General features: G+C 38.3%; 2 long non-coding RNA genes across 2 annotated transcripts in view; both read left to right on the top strand.

Moving 5' to 3' along the window:
* Positions 1–11,882, top strand: part of LOC140138380 (uncharacterized) — a 31,398-nt gene extending 19,516 nt beyond the window's left edge. Inside the window, exon 3 of the long non-coding RNA XR_011856986.1 lies at positions 11,816–11,882. This is a non-coding gene — a long non-coding RNA (uncharacterized lncRNA). The remainder of the gene's footprint in view (positions 1–11,815) is intronic.
* Positions 11,883–13,210: 1,328 nt separating this feature from the next.
* Positions 13,211–21,409, top strand: LOC140138494 (uncharacterized). The gene is made up of 3 exons (XR_011857020.1): positions 13,211–13,295; positions 15,896–15,985; positions 21,314–21,409. It is a non-coding gene; the product is annotated as an uncharacterized lncRNA (long non-coding RNA).
* Positions 21,410–22,184: the final 775 nt, after the last annotated feature.

Below are 22,184 nucleotides of genomic sequence, written 5' to 3'. Positions count from 1 at the left end.
GTAGCCACGGCTCGGATCAATCCTGCTGAAGATTGGTTTAAGAAAAAAGAATAAAATAATCACTAGTATAGTAATAATTAGTGCTGCTCGGGCCAAATAATACGAAAACAATTCATAGTTAGGTTTTACTGTTTAGATTATAGATTCACCGATAAAAAAAACAATGTCATTTGAAGGGAAACTGATAATATGCCTTCCGTCATTACCAAAATTATATCAACTTACAAAATAATGATGCTATTTTTAGTCAAATTAGTAAGCCTAATGTAGACCAATGCTACTCAATACTAGTAATTATAGTTCTGCTCGGGCCACATAATATAAAAACAATTCATACTTTTGGCGAAGTTTGTTAAACTTATAGATTTACTGATAACAAAACAACGCCATAACCGAAATTGTATCAAAGAAAATGTTGTCACCACAATTCACACGTATTCTCTGTAGGTTGCACAAAACTATTTCCAGTTCGTTTAACATTATTGCTGCTTTGACCTTAATAAACCAAGAACAGGGAGTCTTAACAAATAACATGTCTTGACTTTCAGCCTTATCAATAATATTTTGGTTCATATTGAACGAAGGGGATCACCGTAGATAGCTGGTCGGGGTAGTTTTACAGGACATACAGGACAGGCAAGTGTAGCCGACAATCGGGCGTTACCATGATCGGAACCGCCTGTAAACGAGGTCTTTTATCATGGATCATCTGCCCCGCCATTTCCAGATGAACCACGGGGAGAGCAGATATTTTTTTAGGTCCTGCGGGGAATTGAACCCGGGGCCTCTCGCACCTCAGGCAAAGACTTTAACCAGTGTGCCACGCTGCTCCAATTCATTTGTTTATCACATCATTTAGCAGGAATGCACTTCTGGCTAGTCTTTTTAAGTAACACGCGCTAAGCAAAATAATAATTTTAAGATCTGCATGTCATAACAAGCTAAAATTGTGTGAGACGCTCGTCGCATATGACTAATTCTTTTGAAAGATTTGAAAGATAAGGAATGTTGCCTGTTAGTAACCATTAGAGCTTAATACTCGGTGAAAGGTAGAATACCATGGTTGACATCGCACTAAGAATGATTTTGGTTTTGCGTGGGACTACCGTACGTCATTATCCATCTTAAAGTCTTAATAATTGTGGTGCGAAAGTTCAATGCCAGTGTCCTTAGGCCAAAAAAAAAAATTGTTTGTTTGTCCTCCACCGCCCGCTCCTCAGATTAAGGCCTGACCAATATTTTTTTTTCAATTTTTCTTTTCAGATTTGGAGTATCTCTGGACCTAGCTAGAGCTAAATACTAAGATCTTTCATGGTTGAAAATTAAAAAGCCCACAAAAACATTTTGTGTCTTCAATATGCAAAGTTATAACTTGTGTTCATGTCATAGTCTATTATTTTTAGTGACTTCAAAATACATTGGATTTGAAATCATTAAAAGACTATGACACAGATTATAACTTTAACTGCATATTAAAGAATCAAAATGTTGCTTTTTTTAAGTCACCATGAATGATTGTAGCATTTAGCTCTAGCTAGGTCCAAGAATGCGCCAAATCCGAAAAAAAATTAAAAAAAAAAATCCGCCCGCCCGCACGTCCTCTTTCAAACCTGTGGAGGACAAACAAACGATTATTTTTTTGGGCCTTATTATGTCTGATCGACTATCGTCAGAATACTGCGGTTTAGTGATTGCAAATATACCGACATTCTCCAAATTACATACGTTGCATCTGCTATATTATTTTCTAGTAGGCCTATAGATGCTGTATTTTACCTGTGCCTACAGACTGGCACACTTGTCTCTTACGCACAAACATCTTAGTGGTGTTATATAGACTGGAATCGTTAGTCCTTTCTTGTTACCCAAAAATGTTAGAGCAAATGTTGGGCCGTCCGAAAAGGATTGTCAAGACGAAATGGCACTTCCTGAAAGACGACGTAAAAGTTTGTAGAAATTGGCTTAAGTTGTGCCAGCTTCGAGTAGACCGGGGATAGGGGTAGTGTGAGCTGTAAACCTCTCCTATTATGATTCGTTGTCGCGTTCCTGCAGGAAGAATCATTTAAAACAAACAAACAAACAAAAGGCGTATCTGCTATATCATTATCTATAATATACACCTTGAGGGAAGCAAACACTTACTTTAACCAATATCAAGTATATCTCTGAATCTTTTTAAAATGATCAAATCAATTCAATTAAAATTCAAATCAATTCAATTCAACTTATTTCCATCAAAAATACAAAGAATACTTAATTAACACCAAAATGATTAAAAAAACACAAGAAGGAGGAGATGCAACAAAAGGCAAATGCCTGCAAAAGTGTTGCATCACCTTAAAATTAAACACACACACAAAACAACTAAACAAGACAAGTGCGGAGGCCTAACAAACAAAGGATGAACAAAAATAAATAAGTCAGTGTTATTAATTTACCGGCAAATTAAAAATGACGGTTAATCAACGTAAATTAGCATTAATTTACGTTCATACATACACGCTATATAACAGCGCGCGTGATTTGTCGAGAGCCGGGTATAAACAGTGTAGTGTCCCGTATTTGAGAGCGCCGTAAATACTCCGCTACTATCACGGAGCGAGTAACATTTGACAATGAAATTGAAAATACATTTCAAAATAACAATTAAAGACGTAGTTCATTGGTCATATGTCCATCGTTGTTAAGGCTCAGATATATAAGTACGTGTGAATGTAATACTTATTTTATTTTGCTGATATTTTTTTTTTAAATAGGCCTGAAATGAAGTTGAAAAATCTGTAATTTGTATGAATGCCAAACCAATTATTAACAATAGAAAATCATATTTTGCGTGTTTTTATTTCACAAATGCTTGCGGCTTCGTTTAATAGCAAGTATTGAAATGCATTCTATTGAAATGGATTTCATGTTGACAGTATACTTTGAATGAAAGATTTATATACCTATGGGGCCATATGATATATGACAGGTTTAGAATGCTTTTCGGTTCAATACATTTTATTGTAATTTTACTATAGAACAATAACAGAGGATGATTTAAACACTTCCCAGCACTCCACTGGGGTCAACTTGCGGTTAGCAGCTGTGTGAGTGAACATGACACCACTGCCCGGGACCACTGCATAAACGTGTGTGGTTAAATTTGAATTTGGACTGATATATTTACAATAAAAACCCATTTCACATTTTATGTTATCTACAGAAGGTGTGAATTATCCTTCATGCATACATCACTTTAGATCTGAAATCGACCAAGTAATAATGACACACGGGCAATTCTAAAACAACATTTTTGCACAGACTTCAATGGGATTTGAGAAGTTAAGTGGCAGTTGAAACTCGCGTGATAACACTTTTACAGTGCATGATGGGGGCTTCCTTAAATCATCCTCTGGAACAATAATTACCTTGGCTTGTTTGACCTTGGCTTGTTTGAATGAAACCGATCATGAAAAGAAAAACATCACGTGATTGCACTAGCAACAAGCACTACAAGTGATTTAATGAGAAAGGCAGCAAAATAAAGTGACAAGCTGCACCACATTTCACCATATTGCATTTTAGAAACGCTTGTTGCTAGAATAAGAAAAATTTTAATCAGACTTGTAGTGACTCGACTCGAAATGACTCGACTCGACTCGACTCAACTCGACTCGAGTTTTGGTGACTCGATGACTCGACTCGAGGCAAGGTGACTCGACGACTCGACTCGACTCGAGGGTTGATGAATCGATGACTCGACTCGACTCGAAATTTAATGACTCGACTCGATGACTCGTGGCTTGTGACTCGAGTCACTGTGGCTGAATCGACTTTTAAAAATGACTCGAAAATATAAATTATACCTTCATATTTCTAATAATACCTGCACATTTTCTTCCACACATCTCAGTGTATTGTGATTCTTTTGTGATACTTACTATCTCTCAGCATCTTTATAATAACTTAAAATATAAATTATATGTACCGTATGTGTGTACAATGTACATGTATGATTGCCTGTCGATCTGGCTAAAGGATCCACCTTTTTTTTACATGCTTCAAACTTGGCATGGTGGAAAAGTCCATTGTCCATCATTGCTGATTACCAGACTTATAGTGCTCGTACCCGTACTCGAGTCCCAATTTCCATACTCGTACCCGTACTTGTACCCATGGCTTTGGACCCGTACTCGTACTCATGCCCTATTTTGTCTTCGGACTCATGGACTGGGACCCGTACCCATACCCGTACTCATGGCCTGGGACCCGGACCCATACTCATGGCATGGGACCTGTACCTGTATTCATGGTCCGGGACACGTACCCGTACCCATGGGTACCATACAGTATATGGCTACACAAATGCAGGAAATCCCACTGTGAGTCCTCTGATCATAAGCAAAACAAATAGGTTACATCATGGATGGGGTTGGGTGGGGAGTAACGCATGGATCCAGATAGCAAGCTATAGCAAGTGCCCTTCACATTACGTTTGGGTTTTGGAAAGAACCTTCTGTTAAATCATGCATGACTCAATTACAAATCTCTATATCCCTTTCTTCTTGTCTATTGATATTTTGAATAGTGTTTATCTTTCCCTAATAGATATAACATGTCTATATTCAGTCCCAGAACAACGCCAAATATGGATTAAAAGACCTTTGACCTTGGATGTACAACAGCATGTTATGATCTAATGGGAAACTGTGCACATCAACAAACACCATTTCTATCAAAAAGGCAACAGCCGATATAATTTGAAACCACATAAATTACTAGAGTTGGTTCTTCTCTTGGATTTGGACCAAGCTTTAGAATATCGACTGTTGCGTTTTGAAATAAAACAAACCAGAAATTTATCACCCATTGTAAAGATATGGCACATGTACCGAATACATGTACATACATTGGCTGACCTTGTGGATTTCCTGGCCCAGCCATTAAACCACATAAGGAGATTATACGATTAACCTAGTGCAGCTATTGTCATAGCAGGGTATTATTATGTAATACTCCTGATCCATATTTGGCACTCTCTTGGACTGATATTACAGGATTAGATAGTAAACTATGATCTATTTGCAAGTATTATAATATATTGATTGAGCAGGAAAGATGATACTATTTTTTTGTATAGTAGTCTAGTTGCCGGCGTCAGGTATACATAGAATGTTTTTTTGTATGATGATGACATGTATGATGCAAACTCATAGGTGTTGTGCGTTTGGCAATTTGGGAGGGGTGGGGGTTCAAAATGACCCCATAGGATTATAAAATCAAAATTTCAATTGCTCAAATACCTCTTTCAAATATATCAATTTTTTTACATAAATAAACAAAAATAAACAAATAAATAAATAAATAAATAAATAAATAAATAAATAAATAAATAAATAAATAAATAAATAAACGAAAAAATTGAACAAATTGTAGCGTAGCATTAAAATCATAAATATAACCATTGCTGACAGGAGGACTCGAACCAACGATATTGACATCAGCAGTCTGATGCTCTACCATTGAGTTATGACAGCATCTAGTAATGAGGGTCGAGTTTTTAGCTTATACATGTTTGTCTGTGATGATGCCGCCTCGTGAAATAAATAAATATAAAATCTCAATTTTTAATTTAAATTTATTTGATAATTTTCTAACCTATATTTTCTTCAGAGCAGGGACAAATATTTCCCCTTTTATCCAATTTGACCGCTAAATAAGAATCTAAATACTTCTTTTATTACTAATTTAATTCCGCGATTTGTTCCATTAAGCAATATCCAAGATTAATGTCAAGCATCTCACAACAGATATTTAGTTGGCTTAGTGGTTTTGCACAGTGCTTTTTAACCGGGAGGTACCGAGATCGATTCCCACCTCTGCCTCCATTTTTTTTTTAAAGACTGGGAAATAATAACCTGACATTCGCCGCTGACATTCGTACTGCAGAGGCGGAGTTATAACTTGTTAAACTTTGCTCCTTCCGTAAAAGGGTACATTATTTTGGCACTACATTATTTCTTTTTTTCCACATTGCTGGTATTAAATATCAAATGGTCATAATTGGCGGTCACTTAAAATCCCCCAACTGAACGAGGTTCAGGAATGTCCTCTCATTGTTAATTGTTGGTTAGCCCACCACTTGAACAGGATTTAGCCAAAGCAAACAAAAACTTAAGCTTTTTACTAATGCTATACATAAGTATAAGCTTATTATCCTCTTCAACAATAGGATTAAAGATTGGTGCTTGACTGGAATTACGTGCTAGTGTCGTTGGTTATTGTTAAAAGGCAATAAGGTGTGTAATTGCAATATTTTCTCTGAATAGGACAGACTCTCTACATCACAAAAATGGATGCTGAAGGTTCGCAATACTGTTATTAGCTGTTATTTAGGGGAAGGTATCTTCCAACCCCAAATTCAAATGCTGGGCCCTGAAAAAGGTAAATCCAGCCCTGGCTACATGTACTTGAATGCTACACACATGTCATTGTAACAGCCTGTGCACACACCCCAACATGTATGCTACATGTCAGTCTCATTCACACAATGACTGATCAATACAGAAAAAAACCCAGCAAACTGGGAAAACATTTCGAGATACTTTCTTTTCTTTTTTGTGGTGAATTTCAAGTTATCATGTTAAATATCATTATTATAGCTATTATTAATCATTTTGATTATTCCCCCATCCAAATACACATGCTGCACACATGAAGAACTACATTGCAATGTGACTGGTGTGAGCATTTCCACCAGCCACATGTACTTCTTGTGCCCAGGCTTGTGCATCTGAGTCAAATGAATAGAGAAGTTCTTACCATATACAGAAATTTGGGATGTAAATGAATTTTAAAATATTAATAAAACATGAATATAATTATCCAGATGTGCATAATAAGACTCGAAAGCTACATCATTGCTAAATATATGTTGAAATTAGTATTGCACAGTCTGGCTGTCCATACTGTACATAGACATAGTTTTTTCACTTGAATCCCAAAATATGCCACCTTTTGGCTGCGTTCACATATGAAGAGCTTTGTTGCAAAACCCCTTACATCCACTTTTGACTTTTTGAGGAAAAACAGCTTTTTTTAATTGTGCAAGTATTACTTGTTCGATTTTATTCAATTTGGGGTTAGATAAAGTGTTGATGAATAGAAACTAAAAGAATAGGTTTGGGGCAATTTTCAAGCCTTCCTATTTATTTTATTATTTCTTTCATATCGCACCTTTTGTGGATGTAAGGGGTTTTGCAACAAAATAAATTTACCCCTTTACTAGAAACCACCTTTGCAATCAAATTTGAGCCCATTTGTTTGCACTACATTATGTAACTTGACTAATGCTTTGAAAATCAAAAAGAAAAATTGAAATATCTCATTTACTTTTTTAATTATGAATTTTAATTAAATTCGGGAAAATGGCATTTTTGGGTATTTCCGAAGCTACACCTTTTGTTAATTAAAATGATTTTTTCAAACATAGTGACCCAAAAAACAGTTCCTTTTGGTTTTAATAGGTAAAGAACATCCCAGGCTACCATTATACATCAAAAAAATTAAAACAAAACAATTCTATATTCATTTTAAGTTCAGATTTCCGGAAATTCCCTAAGATTTCCCAAACGGGAAATATGCGATAACTCCGGAAGGGAAGGTAGTATCAAAGTCAAACAACCACCAAAATGTGTATCTTTACCCATACTATAATATTATGCCAATAACCCAATTTCGCCAAAAGTGGACGTAAGGGGTTTTGAAACAAAGCTCTTCATATAGTATAATATACTCCTCGGCACAACTGAGCCCGGATGTCGCCAGTGCTACTATTGAGATATGCTCCATCGAACTTAACAATAAACAATAGGAATCAAAGGATTTATTGACTGTTTTATTGATTTTTCACTACTTAAATGTCAAGTACTATGACATGATATACATCATTTTAAAGCTAATTTCAAGCAGAATATTTTGGTTGAATATCTCAAAAATGATGATTGGCGACTTCAGGGCTCAGTTGTACCGAGGGGTCACATATGGGGAAATGTCATTTATTTTTTGCTTTCATTTTTTTCATACACAATCTTGCCACCAAGGTTTTTCTTAAACAGAATTTTATGTAGAATCAAAATATCATGGGTGTCATTTTTTAAAAACTGTTCTTGGGTGTTTTTTGGCGGTTTTTGCTTATTTGCTGTATAATATGAACTAATGTGTGCTGAATATTTTTTAAATAAAAGTTAATGTTCAAATGTTATCCCAGAAGAAATTTGGACAGACACTTTTATCAAATTGGGTGATTGTAGGTGTTTTTGGGTGTTTTTTGGGTGCTTTTGGGTGCAATTTATAATGTATATATATAGAATGTTTTCAAATGTGAAAAGATAACAATTTTGTCACTATTCGCTGTAGAAGTGACGTCATAATCGGATTAACTACCATAGCAATTATAGATATATACAATTCTTGACTATATCGCCCTGCACTACAAGCAGATTGCACTCATCACATGTGTATGGCTGCATTCATAGATTGAATATAATACCGCTCTTTTCCAAAAATACTAATCTTACAGGTGCAAGTGATCAGCATGATATGAATATTCTATAGAGTTACGGTCCAGGTCTTTCCCTGTTCTTTGACATCTATGGTTCAACGCATAGGTACCGCGTAAACTTTGTACAGTGCAGGGCGATATAGCCAACAATTGTATTCATCTGTTGCTACGGTAGCCTTACGTCACTTACAGCGAATGCATGTAATTGTTGATACAAAAACTTGAGCGTAGGCCCTACTACCCAGTTTATAAGTCCTGTGGCCTTTTGATAATGACAATGTGCCACCTATCCTAGCATGTTATTTGGGTGACAAGTAACATATTTATACATGTTTACAAAAATCCAGATGCAGCAGAAGGCGGCCATCTTGTTTTTCAAACTGGCGCCCATTTTGCAAAATATTTCTAATATTTTTCAAACTGCCCCTTCCGAATGTGGTTTTATTGGCACAGTAGCAATGGTTTTATTGGCACAGTAGCATTTGTTTTCGGCTTCTTGTATTAGTTTTATCTTGGCATGCAGTAGCACCAATATTGATGATTTTCAAATTCAAAATGGCCGCCAAGAATTCAAAATGGCCACCGAAATCAATTTATTTCCTTCAATCATACAATGAGCTGGTAAAATAGGAGATTGGACATGTGCCATGAATATTAAAATAATAACAAACACAAATCCGATACTAAATGCACACCCCCCAACCACCCCCACACCCCATCCACCCCTTGTTTATCACATTTAAATGATGACTTTTGCATATTATAACATTTTAAAATGCCATAGAAAATGTTTTCTTGGCCCATACGTGTATCCTTTAAACAAGAACAAGAGCAGTTGGTGGTGCTAGTTTGGGCTACAGGCTGTATCAATACATCCATAAGCCCATGGCAGCAGGGGAGGGGTTCTTCATATATTTTTACGGAGATGTGCCACACAGATTTTCGGATGCTGACTTTTCTATACCTTCTTTTTGCTGTTTCTGCAACCCATCAGTATACCAATTTTTCACAAAAAGCACCCGAATTTGCCCTAATTGGGTGCATTTAAGGGCACTTTTTGTCCAAATGTGCCCAGTTGGTTGCATTGGTCTCCACTGAAAACCCACCCATCGATATATCAATATTGCTAAAAAAAAATATACCCCCAAACCATGGCATGCCATGGTTTGGGGGTATATTCCTGTACACCTTCAAACAGGAAAAAAAACCTCCCGGGGACATGGCATTGGCCAGAAATTTAGGGGTATTGAGAACTGCAGGGTAAAGGGTACCGAGTGGTCCCACAAATGGGTTATGGGTCCTGGGGGATGGACTTATATAATTATAGGGTTTCTAGGGATGGAGTTAGGGATACCAGGGATGGGATAAAGAGTACCGGAGACAACATTAGGTATATCAAGGATGGGGTTAGAAATACCAAGGACATGTTTAGGGGTGACCATGAAAGAAGGTTAGGTGTACCAATGACAGGGTCCCCCGAAGGTCCCAGGGACAACAGTTTATTAGGGGTTCCAGGGATGAGATTAGGGGTATCAACAATGGGGTTTGGGGTATCAAGGAACAGGGTTAGGGGTTCCGGAGACGGGGTTAGGGGTTCCAGGAATGGGGAGAGCCCCATGTTCAGTGTTAGGGGACCTAGGGATAAGGTTAGGGGACTGGGGATAAAGTTAAGTGCCTCAGGGTTTGGATAATGGGTACCAGGGACAGAGGATGGGACCAGTGGTACTGAGGACTGTGCAGAGTAAAGGGTACAACGGGTTATGGGTCCCGGTGAAGGGGTTAGGGTTTCAGGGATGACCAGTCACGGGTTCCAGGAATGGGGTTAGAGGTCACATGGTCATGTTTGAGGTCCCAGGGATAGGATGAGGTACTGGGGATTGAGTTAGGGTTCCCAGGGTTGGGGTACTGGGTACCATGCAGGAACGGGGTAAGGGGTACCGGGCACTGGGTAAGGGGAACCGTATGTGGGGTTACAGGTGTCGAAGATGGGATTAGGGGTCTGTCTAATCTCGGGGACAGACTTTTTAGGTTTTAGGAATGGAGTTAAAGGTCCCGTAGTAGGTTTAAGGGATCCCGGGTTAGGGTTAGGGGTACTGGGGATGGAGTTTGGGGTTCCAGGTTTGGCGTTAGGAGTCCCAGGGATGGCATTAGGAGTACTGAGGACTGTGCAAGGGTACTGGAGTAAGAGACGTAGGGTACTAAGGATGTGGTTAGCAGTGGCGTAGGGTAATAGGGGCAGGGGGACATGTGCCCCCAATCGATCTCAAAAGTTCCATAGGAAAAATTGCCAAAAAATGGCTTGTGCCCCTGATCGAAAAATGGCTTGTGCTCCCAAATCAGACCTGGTGCCCCCCAATCATGGTCGGTGCCCCCCTCCCAATATGATGACCCACGCTACGCCACTGGTGGTTAGGGTGCCAAGGATGGGGTTATGGGCTAGCTGGCCCCGAGTACATAACAGGTTATGGGCCACTGGGTCCATGGATTGGTCTAGGAGTCCCAGGGATGGGTAGGGGTACTGGCCAGGGATGGGGATAGATGTACCAAAAATTCAGACGTAATGAAAAAAACTGTTTTTTAGGGGGGGTGTTAGCTTTCGTTCGATATAAAAAAACCAATCACAGATGCCTATTTTCCACTAGTCACCAGCTAGAAGCTCACACGGGTCTTATGATGCTATGCACTCAACCGTGTAGTGTAAACAAAGACTGTGTAGAGACCATTCACTGCTTGCTTGGAAGCTCTTTGACGAAATTGTGTGCTCAGGTGGAAACTGTGCATAGATGAGAATCGTTCTGTTGCCAAACCTTTCCATATGAAATTGATATGAACGCGAGGAGAGTTTGTTAGCTGCAGTATGATAATGATTACATAACCAAATCGGAATGGTTTAGAAAGTTATAAATGAGTAAATTTTGGCGCGATTTGAAAAGTTTCAAACAGATTACGCAATATGAAATCATGTTAATCCTAAACTTGAAGAGCATTTTTGTGCATGATAACAATTTAATTACATCCTTTTATTACTCAGTACACCACGTTAAAAATACAAAAGTTGTCCAAAATTGTCAAAATTGACAAAATTTTCACCATTTTCTTTCTTTCTTTCTTTCTTTCTTTCTTTCTTTCTTTCTTTCTTTCTTTCTTTCTTTCTTTCTTTCTTTCTTTCTTTCTTTCTTTCTTTCTTTCTTTCTTTCTTTCTTTCTTTCTTTCTTTCTTTCTTTCTTTCTTTCTTTCTTTCTTTCTTTCTTTCTTTCTTTCTTATCCCAGTGACAATCAACCATCACAAGCGGTCAGAAGGTTTTTGATTCAGAAGACATCAGGAGGAGAATGTACTAGATTCGAAGAAGGATGGCTAGCAATGATTACTTCTACTGGACCAGATGTATGTCTTCCTGCGGATAACCCAAATGGAGAGACATCACCGTTTTTTGTTTACAGCAGTGATTCTACTGCAGCCCGTCTGGAAACAGGTATTTGCAATGATATTTTATAAATAGATTAAAATGAAAAATAGCTATTTGATATTTGACATTTGCACATCTTCAAAAGTGTACGATAAACGGTTCCAAAAAAGTACGCCCCCCTAAGACATTTTGCGAAGGACATTTCCTATTGTTAAAGTCGTTTTTATTATTTTTGAATGGCAAACACCAATTATGACCGTTACGAGATGTAAACACAGTCAAAGTCGTTTTCGGTTTTTCTTGTCATCTCTTGCTTAAATTTCAACGAAGTTGTTTTAAATTAGATGGTATATAGGTAAAATATCCTCACGTGCACAAAGCTCCCACCTGGACAAAATCCTCTAAAACTATTCAAAGCTACGAAAATGGACCAAAGTGAGACAAGCGGTCTACTGCGGATTGTGAAGGACTTTATGGAAAATGTTACAATTATTATCATATGGATACAGATCTGACAGGCTGCAATAGCCTTTTTTAAGACAGAATGTCATGGGAGATTGTAAAACTCCACATGTGTGTGTTGGTCTTCGTGCTTCAAAAAAGAAGTACATTTTAACCAGTTTACATAGCCAATATTTATGTTATTAACTATTAACTGACTATGATATTTAGTTGTGGGAAAAGATTACTTTAATGTTTTGGCGGGATTATTTCCCGCCAAAAATTCAACCAAAAAGAGCATGTAGCCTTAAGGCCTTCGCAACCGGTAGACTGATCATGATGAACTCCAGAGACACATAATTGTACAAGTTGGCATCCCCAGGCAGGACAGACCTCTCATAAGACGTGGAATGGTGGCCATGCCTTAGTGGCCATGTGGAAGACTATGACTGTCAAATACTGTAAAGAAAATGGTCAACAATTTGATTTTCATGTTGAATTGATAGCCACTAAGTCCTAATTACTCGTCGTACGCCAGTGATTTTAATGTTGATTCAGCTATCAATGATAGCAATTTGACGAAATATTTCATACTTTTTAATCTAGTGGCTTTTTTCAAACGGGTTACTTTATTTTGATACACATCTTTTCTGGTATGATAATATAAGCATTTAAATGCTGTCTATGTGTATGTATTTGTGTGTATTTAAATGTGACAAAAAACCTAAAACAGAAAGTGATAAACATCTTTTTGGTTTGTTTCTTACCGATATCTCTAGAAATTTCACTGATAGGTAAATCTGTGAGTCAAAGTTCGAGATTTGAATCTCAAGTTGCCGATCGTGCAATAGATGGAAACACGGACCAAAGAGTCGACGCTGGCCAGTCGTGTTCGCATACAGGTAGTCATTTATTATTGTTAAATTGGGAACACTACAAACACTCAATGGTGTAGTGTGAGTCACACCTATGGGGGTGAGGGAATTTGTGGCACTGGCCCTAATGAGGAGGGGTGTTGGGGTGGTCACAAGCCGCTTTTGGCAATTTTACTATGTGATATTCAAAATGATCAAATCGATGGGGGAGGGGGGGGGGCTACACCACTGCATACAGGGCAGGATTTACCTTTTTGGGGTCCCTGGGCCAGGTCAAAATTTGGAAGCCCGCAAATTCACTGTGAGGAAGGAATGTGCACTCAAGTGGCCACGTTTGGGTTTAGGTATAAGATCGATAACTGTGAAAAATGGTCAAGGTCATGTCAAGGTCATGGGGGTAATGGTGGGAATCACAGTCACAGATATTCGTGTTTGCTCAAACACAAAAGTGCCGTCTAGATTCTTTCTTCTTCTTTTATTAAACTTAGTGTTTACATTTTTTGCAATAAGACATTTTGTCCAAAGTCATTTCAAGGTCACGACTGTACTTCGTGATCTTATTAAACCATAGCATATCTAGTTTCTTCTTTCTCTGTTGAGCTTTACATTTGCTCTATCACTAACATGCTTACACCGAATTTGACTAACTTATTCACAATCGTCACTGACTGCGACCATACATGTAACATTAAACTCGCGGGGTCTAAGGTTACACAGGAGTCAAAGGGGTCAAAAACGTTATTTCACCTCTAAAATGCTTCTTCTCCTACAAATTACATAGGACAGTGACACCACTTGCACATCGTGTATTGCTATAATACCCAGTGTCTTTTAATACATATTGGGACAAGGGTCATTAAGGGATCACTTCTGTTGTAAAACGAAATACCTTCAAAATGATTCTTCTGCCACAAATAGCTTAGCAGAGTGACGCCACTTGCACACATGCATTGTTATTGCTCAGTGTCTATAAATAATTGTATACAGATTTGAGGTCAAATGTCCTTAAGGGTCACTTCCGGTGTAAAACCAAATGCCTTCAAGTTTTTATTAACCAAGAAAAACATAGCGCAGTGACGGTATGATCAAAAATTTAATTGTTGTTATACAGTGTATATGTGGGTTTTTTTTTTTTTTTTGGGGGGGTCAAAGGTCATTACAGGGTCACTTCCTGTCTAAAAGAAATACCGTCATCAATTTTCATTGGAACACAGGATTCGTTGTTACCCTGTGTATATGTGGTGTTTGCCACTTCCGGTCCGAAACGAAATTTCTTCAACAAATAACGCAGCAGAGTGATGCCACATGCACACATTCTTTGACATTAGACAATCTCTGTTGGTTCCCAGAGAAATGTGGGTCAAAGGTCATTAAGGGGTCACACCACGGCTGTTTACGTGGGCTTAGAACTAGCTGTGTCTAGTTTAAGCTGAGTTTAAGGTTAGTTATTTTAACTGTTGCGATTTGGTAGTTCACAGCACCTTGCGAATGGTAGTGAGCTTTGGCAAAAATTGCATTGATCAGTTCATAGCGAGTGTGTAGAAGAATTCAAATATCACAGATATACTTTTGTAGGTCCTATGGTTTTTGAGTTATGTTGTAAAGAGGGCTGAAATAACAACACTTTTGTAAAACTCATTAACAACAATAAATCAAGCAAGTATATGATTTGTAGAATGAACTCTTGCAAAACAGCAAAGTGTTATGTTTCAATGATATATTGATTTAGATAATGAAAATCAATACCTCGTCTACCCTTATGCGGCCCATACACGATCAATGCTATTGATCAAAATTGTGAACCCTAAATGCAGGAGTGGATACAAAATCTACCAATGTGCGTGTTCAATGGTAGTACTCCACTATACTCCCAAAGAACGACACCAATGCCCGCCAATAAAACACTTGTTAATACATAACCTTGCGTTGTGTTGGTATTTATTTGCACCGGCCACAGCGAATCGTGAGCTCAATGAGAGCAGGCACAATTATTATAAATAATTGTGAATCTTTTTTCTTACCCTACTTGTACAAACAATGCAGTGGGATCCTAGACTAATACAATGGGGAAGCCTAAAGCCTAAAAGAAAACAATCGCGGTAGGAGCGGGCTACGAAAACTCTTGAAAAAACTCCTGATTATTATTTTTGGAGAAAAATTGAGAACGTACGATGACCCCTGGCTTTCTACCTCATGTCAACCTGATGATTGAATTCTTTCCTCCCCGAACAATCAGTCAAATACCCACCCTGGATAACCGACAGAGGTATAACATTCTAAAGTACACATAAAAAAAATAATTTTTGGATTTAACAAATTTTTTGAAAAAGCGTGTGTGCTGCGTGGTGCTACCAACCTGAAGTGACTACCAAACACTAACACGCCCCGGCGCACACCCAAGTCATTCATTATGACGTAACGTGAAGAAAATAAATATATGCTAATTCGCCGAGGGCGCTCAAACGCACATATTTTCATATTTTGTATCCACTCTTGTGTCAAGGGTCTTTGATATTGATCAATAAATATTGAACGTGTATGGGCCGCATTGAATTTGGTTAATGCATAACAATGAAACTATTGACGTTGTTACAAATTATACATGTGATTGAATTGACCTTATACAGGTAATGATGCCGGAGCTTGGTTGAAAGTGGATCTGGGAACAAGTATGTGCATCAGCAGGGTTATCCTCTATAGCCGAAATGACAATAATCGTACGTAAAACGTAAAGCAGGGCAGTTCTTATAAACTAGAGGAAAGTCCCAAATTAATGCTTTTATAAAATGGTCGAAGCATTTATAATTAAAAGTTGGTTAAGGCCAAATAAATTAATTCGTTTCACGTACATCTCATCACATTCTGGGATCAGTCCAATTTTGATATTTTTAAATTTTCATATTAAATTTGAAGTTTTAAGTACAGTAGCGTGGGTCATCACATGGGGGGGGCACCGACCATTAGGTGCCCCCCATGATTGGGGGGCACCGGGTCTGATGGGGGGACACAGGCCGTTTTTTCGGCAATTTTCCTATGGGATTTTTTTAAATTTCGCCATTGCTTAAAAGGGCATTTCGTTATCCACACCCTCATCCCCCCACTTTTCTCAAAAATGTTGAGATTTTTATACCACTGGATACCTCTGGCTACATAATGTTTATGTACCAAATATTTCTTGCAGATTAATTCGTTTAGCAAAAATATCGTTAAATTTGAATTTCGTTCTGGTATACCAGAACGAAATTACAACAGTGGAGCAGTGTAATACACATAATCATGCATATCCCGCAAACGCAAAATCGGAATCAACTGAAATTTTGGGGATAAGCTTTTTTCGTGGATACCTACTGAAAAATGTCATAAAAAGTGGATGCTAGGATCACGAAATCCTCCTTTCAGTAAAATGTTAATGCTGATAAACATGTTAATTAGTCAGCATGAATCACTTGCAAGTGTTTTTGTTTTCTAAGGGGTCTAAAAATAAATAAAAGGCCTCGTCGTTTTCCTGGCAGATGCTGAACACTGCTATCAATGTCAATTTTTACGTGAAAACTGCTGTACTTTGTCATATTTAGCAAAACACAACAAAACAAAACAAGAAACACCTCCCTCCCTCTTCACTTTTTCTAAAAAGGTGCATGGGGACGTGAAACGAATTTTAAATTTTATGTGGCCTAACCTAGGTAACTTTACTAATTTGCACCTACTGAATCCAAAAAAAGGGGTTACCAACCGTTTCAAAATGCCCCTCGAAAATACCCCATGAATAGTTAGGTGAAAAAGTTCACTTTGGTGACCACTCTCTGGCTAGTAAGGTTTGACGATTGATTCGACTTCTATGGACCATTTAGACAAAAAATAGCCACCATGTCCCTCGCGAAAATCCCGGCATTTTTCGCTAGAGGCCAAAATCCAAAATGGCCGCCACCACCATTTTGAAAATTTAAGTTTTGAACCAGAGCACCTATAATCATGCACAAAGACACTTTTTCGGATATGTCAAGTACAAGGATTCCGATTCTGACATTAGTTTGACATTATGGCATCATTTTCACCCAGAAATCCAAGATGGTGGCCGGCACCATCTTGAAAAATTTAGTTTTGAACAAGAGGACCTTAAATCGTGTACAAAGACATTTTTTTGGATAAGTCGACCACCAGGATTTCAAATTTGACATTACTTTGACATTACGAACTCATATTTACCCAGAAATCCAAGATGGTGGCCGCCGGCGCCATCTTTATAAAAATAAGTTTTGAACCAGATTACCTAAAATTGTGTACAAAGACACTTTTTCCGGTAAGTCGACCCCAAGAAATCCGAATCTGACATTAATTTGACGTTACAAAATATTTTTTGCCCAGAAATCCAAGATGGCCCCCATTTGGTAGAGCGTAAATGTGATTTTTAAATGAGAGCAGAAGCATAAGTGTGTCATTTCCGCATTATCTGGGGTTCATGTCCCTTATATGGGGTTTAAACTGCCTTATCTTGGGTTTACATCCCTTATCTAGGGATAAGGCGCATTACCTGTGGTTTAGACGGCCTTATCCTGGGTTTACGTTCCTTACCTGTGGCTAAGATGGCTTAACCTTAGCATATCGCAGTCTAAACCCAGATAAGGCATCTAAACCCCAGATAATGCGCCGTAACCCCAGATAAGGGACGTAGACCGCCGATAAAGCAGTCCAAACCCCAAATAAGGCGCTTTAACCCTAAATGAGGAACATAAACCTAAGATAAGGCATCTAAACCCCACATAAGGTGCCCAAACTCTAGATACGGGTCGTTAATCCCAGATAAGGGTCGTAAACCTCAGATAAGACATCTAAACCCAAGATAAGGCGCCTTAACCCCAGATAAGAGACGTACACCTCATATAAACCAGTCCCAACCCCAAATAAGGCGCCTTAACCATAAATAAGGAACATAAACCTAATATAAGAGAAGTAAACCCCAGACGGCGCCTTATCTGGGGTTTAGACTGCCATATCTGAGTTTACGTCTCTTATCTGGGGTTAAGGTGCCTTATCTTGGGTTTAGATACCTTATCTGAGGTTTACGACCCTTATCTGAGGTTAACAACCCTTATCTAGAGTTAAGGCACCTTATGTGGGGTTTAGATGCCTTTTCTGGGGAATATGTTCCTTATTTAGGGTTAAGGCGCCTTATTTGGGGTTTAGACTGCTTTATCTGGGGTCTACGTCGCTTATCAGGGGTTACGGCGCATTATCTGGGGTTTATATGCCTTATCTGGGTTTAGACTGCGATATGCTAAGGTTAAGGCATCTTAGCCACAGGTAAGGAACGTAAACCCAAGATAAGGCCGTCTAAACCACAGATAAGGCGCCTTATCCCTAGATAAGGGATGTAAACCCAAGATAAGGCAGTTGAAACCCCATATAAGAGACATGAACCCCAGATAAGGCGGAAATGACACACTTATGCTTCTGCTCTCATTCAAAAATCACATTTACGCTTTACCAAATGGGGGGCCATCTTGGATTTCTGGGCAAAAAATATTTTGTAACGTCAAATTAATGTCAGATTCGGATTTCTTGGGGTCGACTTACCGGAAAAAGTGTCTTTGTACACGATTTTAGGTAATCTGGTTCAAAACTTATTTTTTTCAAGATGTCGCCGGCGGCCACCATTTTGGATTTCTGGGTAAATATGAGTTCGTAATGTCAAAGTAATGTCAAATTTGAAATCATTGTGGTCGACTTATCCAAAAAAGTGTCTTTGTACATGATTTAAGGTCCTCTTGTTCAAAATCTAAATTTTTCAAGATGGTGCCGGCCACCATCTTGGATTTCTGGGTGAAAATGATGCCGTAATGTCAAACTAATGTCAGAATCGGAATCCGTGTACTGACATATCCGAAAAGTGTCTTTGTGCATGATTATAGGTGCTCTGGTTCAAAACTTAAATTTTCAAAATGGTGGCGGCGGCCATTTTGGATTTTGGCCTCTAGCAAAAAATGCCGGGATTTTCGCGAGGGACATGGTGGCTATTTTTTTTTCTAAATGGTCCATAGAAGTCGAATCAATCGTCAAACCTTACTAGCCAGAGAGTGGTCACCAAAGTGAACTTTTTCACCTAACTACAAGTTATACAGAAGTCAAAAATTAAACATGCCCCGATTTCATTGAAAATCATAACAAATTGTCCGTCTGGAAGTAAGAATCACAAAAATATAAATTTTGAGCTGGTAAAAACTTTGGACCAAAGTGTTTGTCTAGCTTCAGGCACTGAGAAAAAGATGTGATGTTTACACTGTAAATCCCAAGCTGTAACACTTTTTAAACACGTTAGGCGTTTAGCCAAATTGTTATTGCTATCTAAATGTACATTATCCTAAATACCATGTTAGCTTGTGTTTACATTATGTTTAGATATCAAATATCAGCCTGTATATAATCTAAACACAAGCTTAACACCACTTTTTAGCTTGTGTTTAGATTATACACATGTTTAGGACGGCTGGAAGTATTTAGGATGCGTTTAGATATAAATTCAAAGTGTGATAACTTGTAAACCAACGGTACGGTGTTGATTTTAGATTTAATTTGGATTTGTGATATGTCGAATGGTAGGCTACATGTGGATAATAATAAAAATGTATCTAAACGCCTCACTGTCCGTTTTTCCTATTCAGTGCACACACAGCGCTCCAATTGATGATTGACCTTTAGCTCACTCACTGTACTGGAGGTATAAGCAATAGACTAGTTAGTGGGCTGGAGGAAAAAAACACTTCACCCAATATTAGCCATAGAGGCTCACATGTGAATTATAATGTTCATCCTTAACATACTACAATTTGAAGTAAAAAATGTCACGGAAAAGCTGTTGTCGAGCTGTTTTTCCGAAGAGAGTTTTCCAAAATTTCATAACAGTCGGGCGTGTAATTTTAATGGCAAATTGTGCTGAGCTGACTCGAGATAGCTCCAACTTCGAGCGAGCACCATCGTGTGATCGGTTTAATCAATTTTCGCCATAGAAGCTGTAAAAAAACTTCAATTCTTTCCCTCTATGGTCATCTAAAAATGATTAAAATGCAATTTTGGGAAGATTGTTGTCGAGCCCTCCCAAATATGGAGTTCTGACTGCCCGATAGGGAGCTAAAAAATGGAAAAACTTTTGCCAAACCGTGTTAAGTCTAAAGCGACATGTTTCTCATTTACTTGTGTGATACGATAACAATAAATGTGACAAGTTTGACATGAGTTGTACCATCTACATGGCTGGATAACAATCTGCAGACTTTTGTTCTCATTTCGGAAACAAAGGCCACGCTCAGTATTGTAAATGTGCGTTTGCTTTGTAATGTTGCATCCAATTGAAATTATAATACCTATTTCATCACAGCACATTGCGATATCGCACAGGTAAATCAGACACATTATGTTTATGGATGTAACCAGGGATATGAGACACATCCCTGATTTAACATAGTTGAGCTGTTTTGAATGAGGTTTATCTTGGTGTAATGGGGTTTAAGTCCTGCAAAGGTCGTGGTGAATTATGCTGTAGACATGACTGCATAATGAAGTGTTACACCTAGGGATTGATAATGTTGTTGCTATGGTACAGCTGATAAACCGATTTAACTGGCCAATTGCCATTAGAACCTATAAACCAATCATTTCTTTGCCACAACATATTATTAACTATACATCACAGATAGTGGAATTCCTCACTACTTGAAGCTAGAAAAATAACTTTTCACAGGTTTCCAATAAGGCTTTGCTCCATTACCATAGCAACCATTGCATTAAAAAACGTATTTTTCAAACCTTTCATGTGCTACACATATCGGCTGATATTTGGTGAAGGTGTGGAATAGGTTGTTAACTAAAATGACCCTAGACATACGGGTTCGGTCATAATTATACACGCGTTTTAAAGCTCGAATTTTAACATAGCTGACATTTTGAGCCACACTTCGGTTGCTATAATGTGCTGTTGGCTAATTATGACTTGTGGTTCATGATAGCTTATCCAGTGCTTGTTATACTTCTTATCATTTTAAATTGAGCAGAAAATCGTATAGTTGATGCCGAAATTCGTGTAGGAAATAACGACGATGTTTCCAACACGGAATGTAGCGGTTCGCCCATCACCCAGGCTATTTTTGACGCTACCACTGATCGGGTGTTTGAAATCACATGTAACCTGGATGGACGATACCTAACAGTTAATCTTGCTTCTTCAAATTTTCTCACCATTTGTGAACTGAAGGCATTTCATTTGTCCATCAGGTAGGTACTATTACACAGTGTCTTCGACCCTATATCTTCATGGCAGGAATCGCCATGGTAGGTTAAATCCACAGCCACGATTAGCCATTTGGTTCAAACCTTTAAAGCTCTTTTAAACTAATAATTAGTCGAGGGACATAACTAAGGCTACTCACAATAGCCGGGTAATCGATCTTGGTTGTGCGTGATTAAGCTTGTATACCCCATTGAGGTCAATGGTCATCGACTTTTATACTGCCTACAGTGAGTGCAGCTGTACTACACGCTGCGCGCTGTAGTCCATAACAGGACCAACGCAATATAAAATGGTCAAATTTTGAGTTCAAAGCGCACGGCCAATTTTCAAAGCGCATTCTAGCGACTATCATATCTGTTCAACACGTATTTCCAAGTTTATGAGACCAAATCTGGTTTCTTGAGAAAAAAATCATGACGGGAGATATTCATCATTTTCTAACCCGGTATCAGAAGATTTTCGTCTGATATCAAAATCGTGCATAGCAATTCACGTGTATCGATCCCGTGTATTCATTTTAGTGTCCCTTCTGCACCAAATAATTATTAGCCAGGCGGTGTCGGTGTGTATTATAGAGGTAGGCTACTTATTTATATATATCCTTGATCCAAATGCTCGACTTCGCTCGTTCAAAA

Source organism: Amphiura filiformis, chromosome 17 (assembly GCF_039555335.1).
Source record: "Amphiura filiformis chromosome 17, Afil_fr2py, whole genome shotgun sequence".
Lineage (NCBI taxonomy): Eukaryota > Metazoa > Echinodermata > Ophiuroidea > Amphilepidida > Amphiuridae > Amphiura > Amphiura filiformis.
The sequence above is the reverse complement of the archived record's forward strand: the minus strand, read 5'-3'. Positions and strand labels throughout refer to the sequence as shown.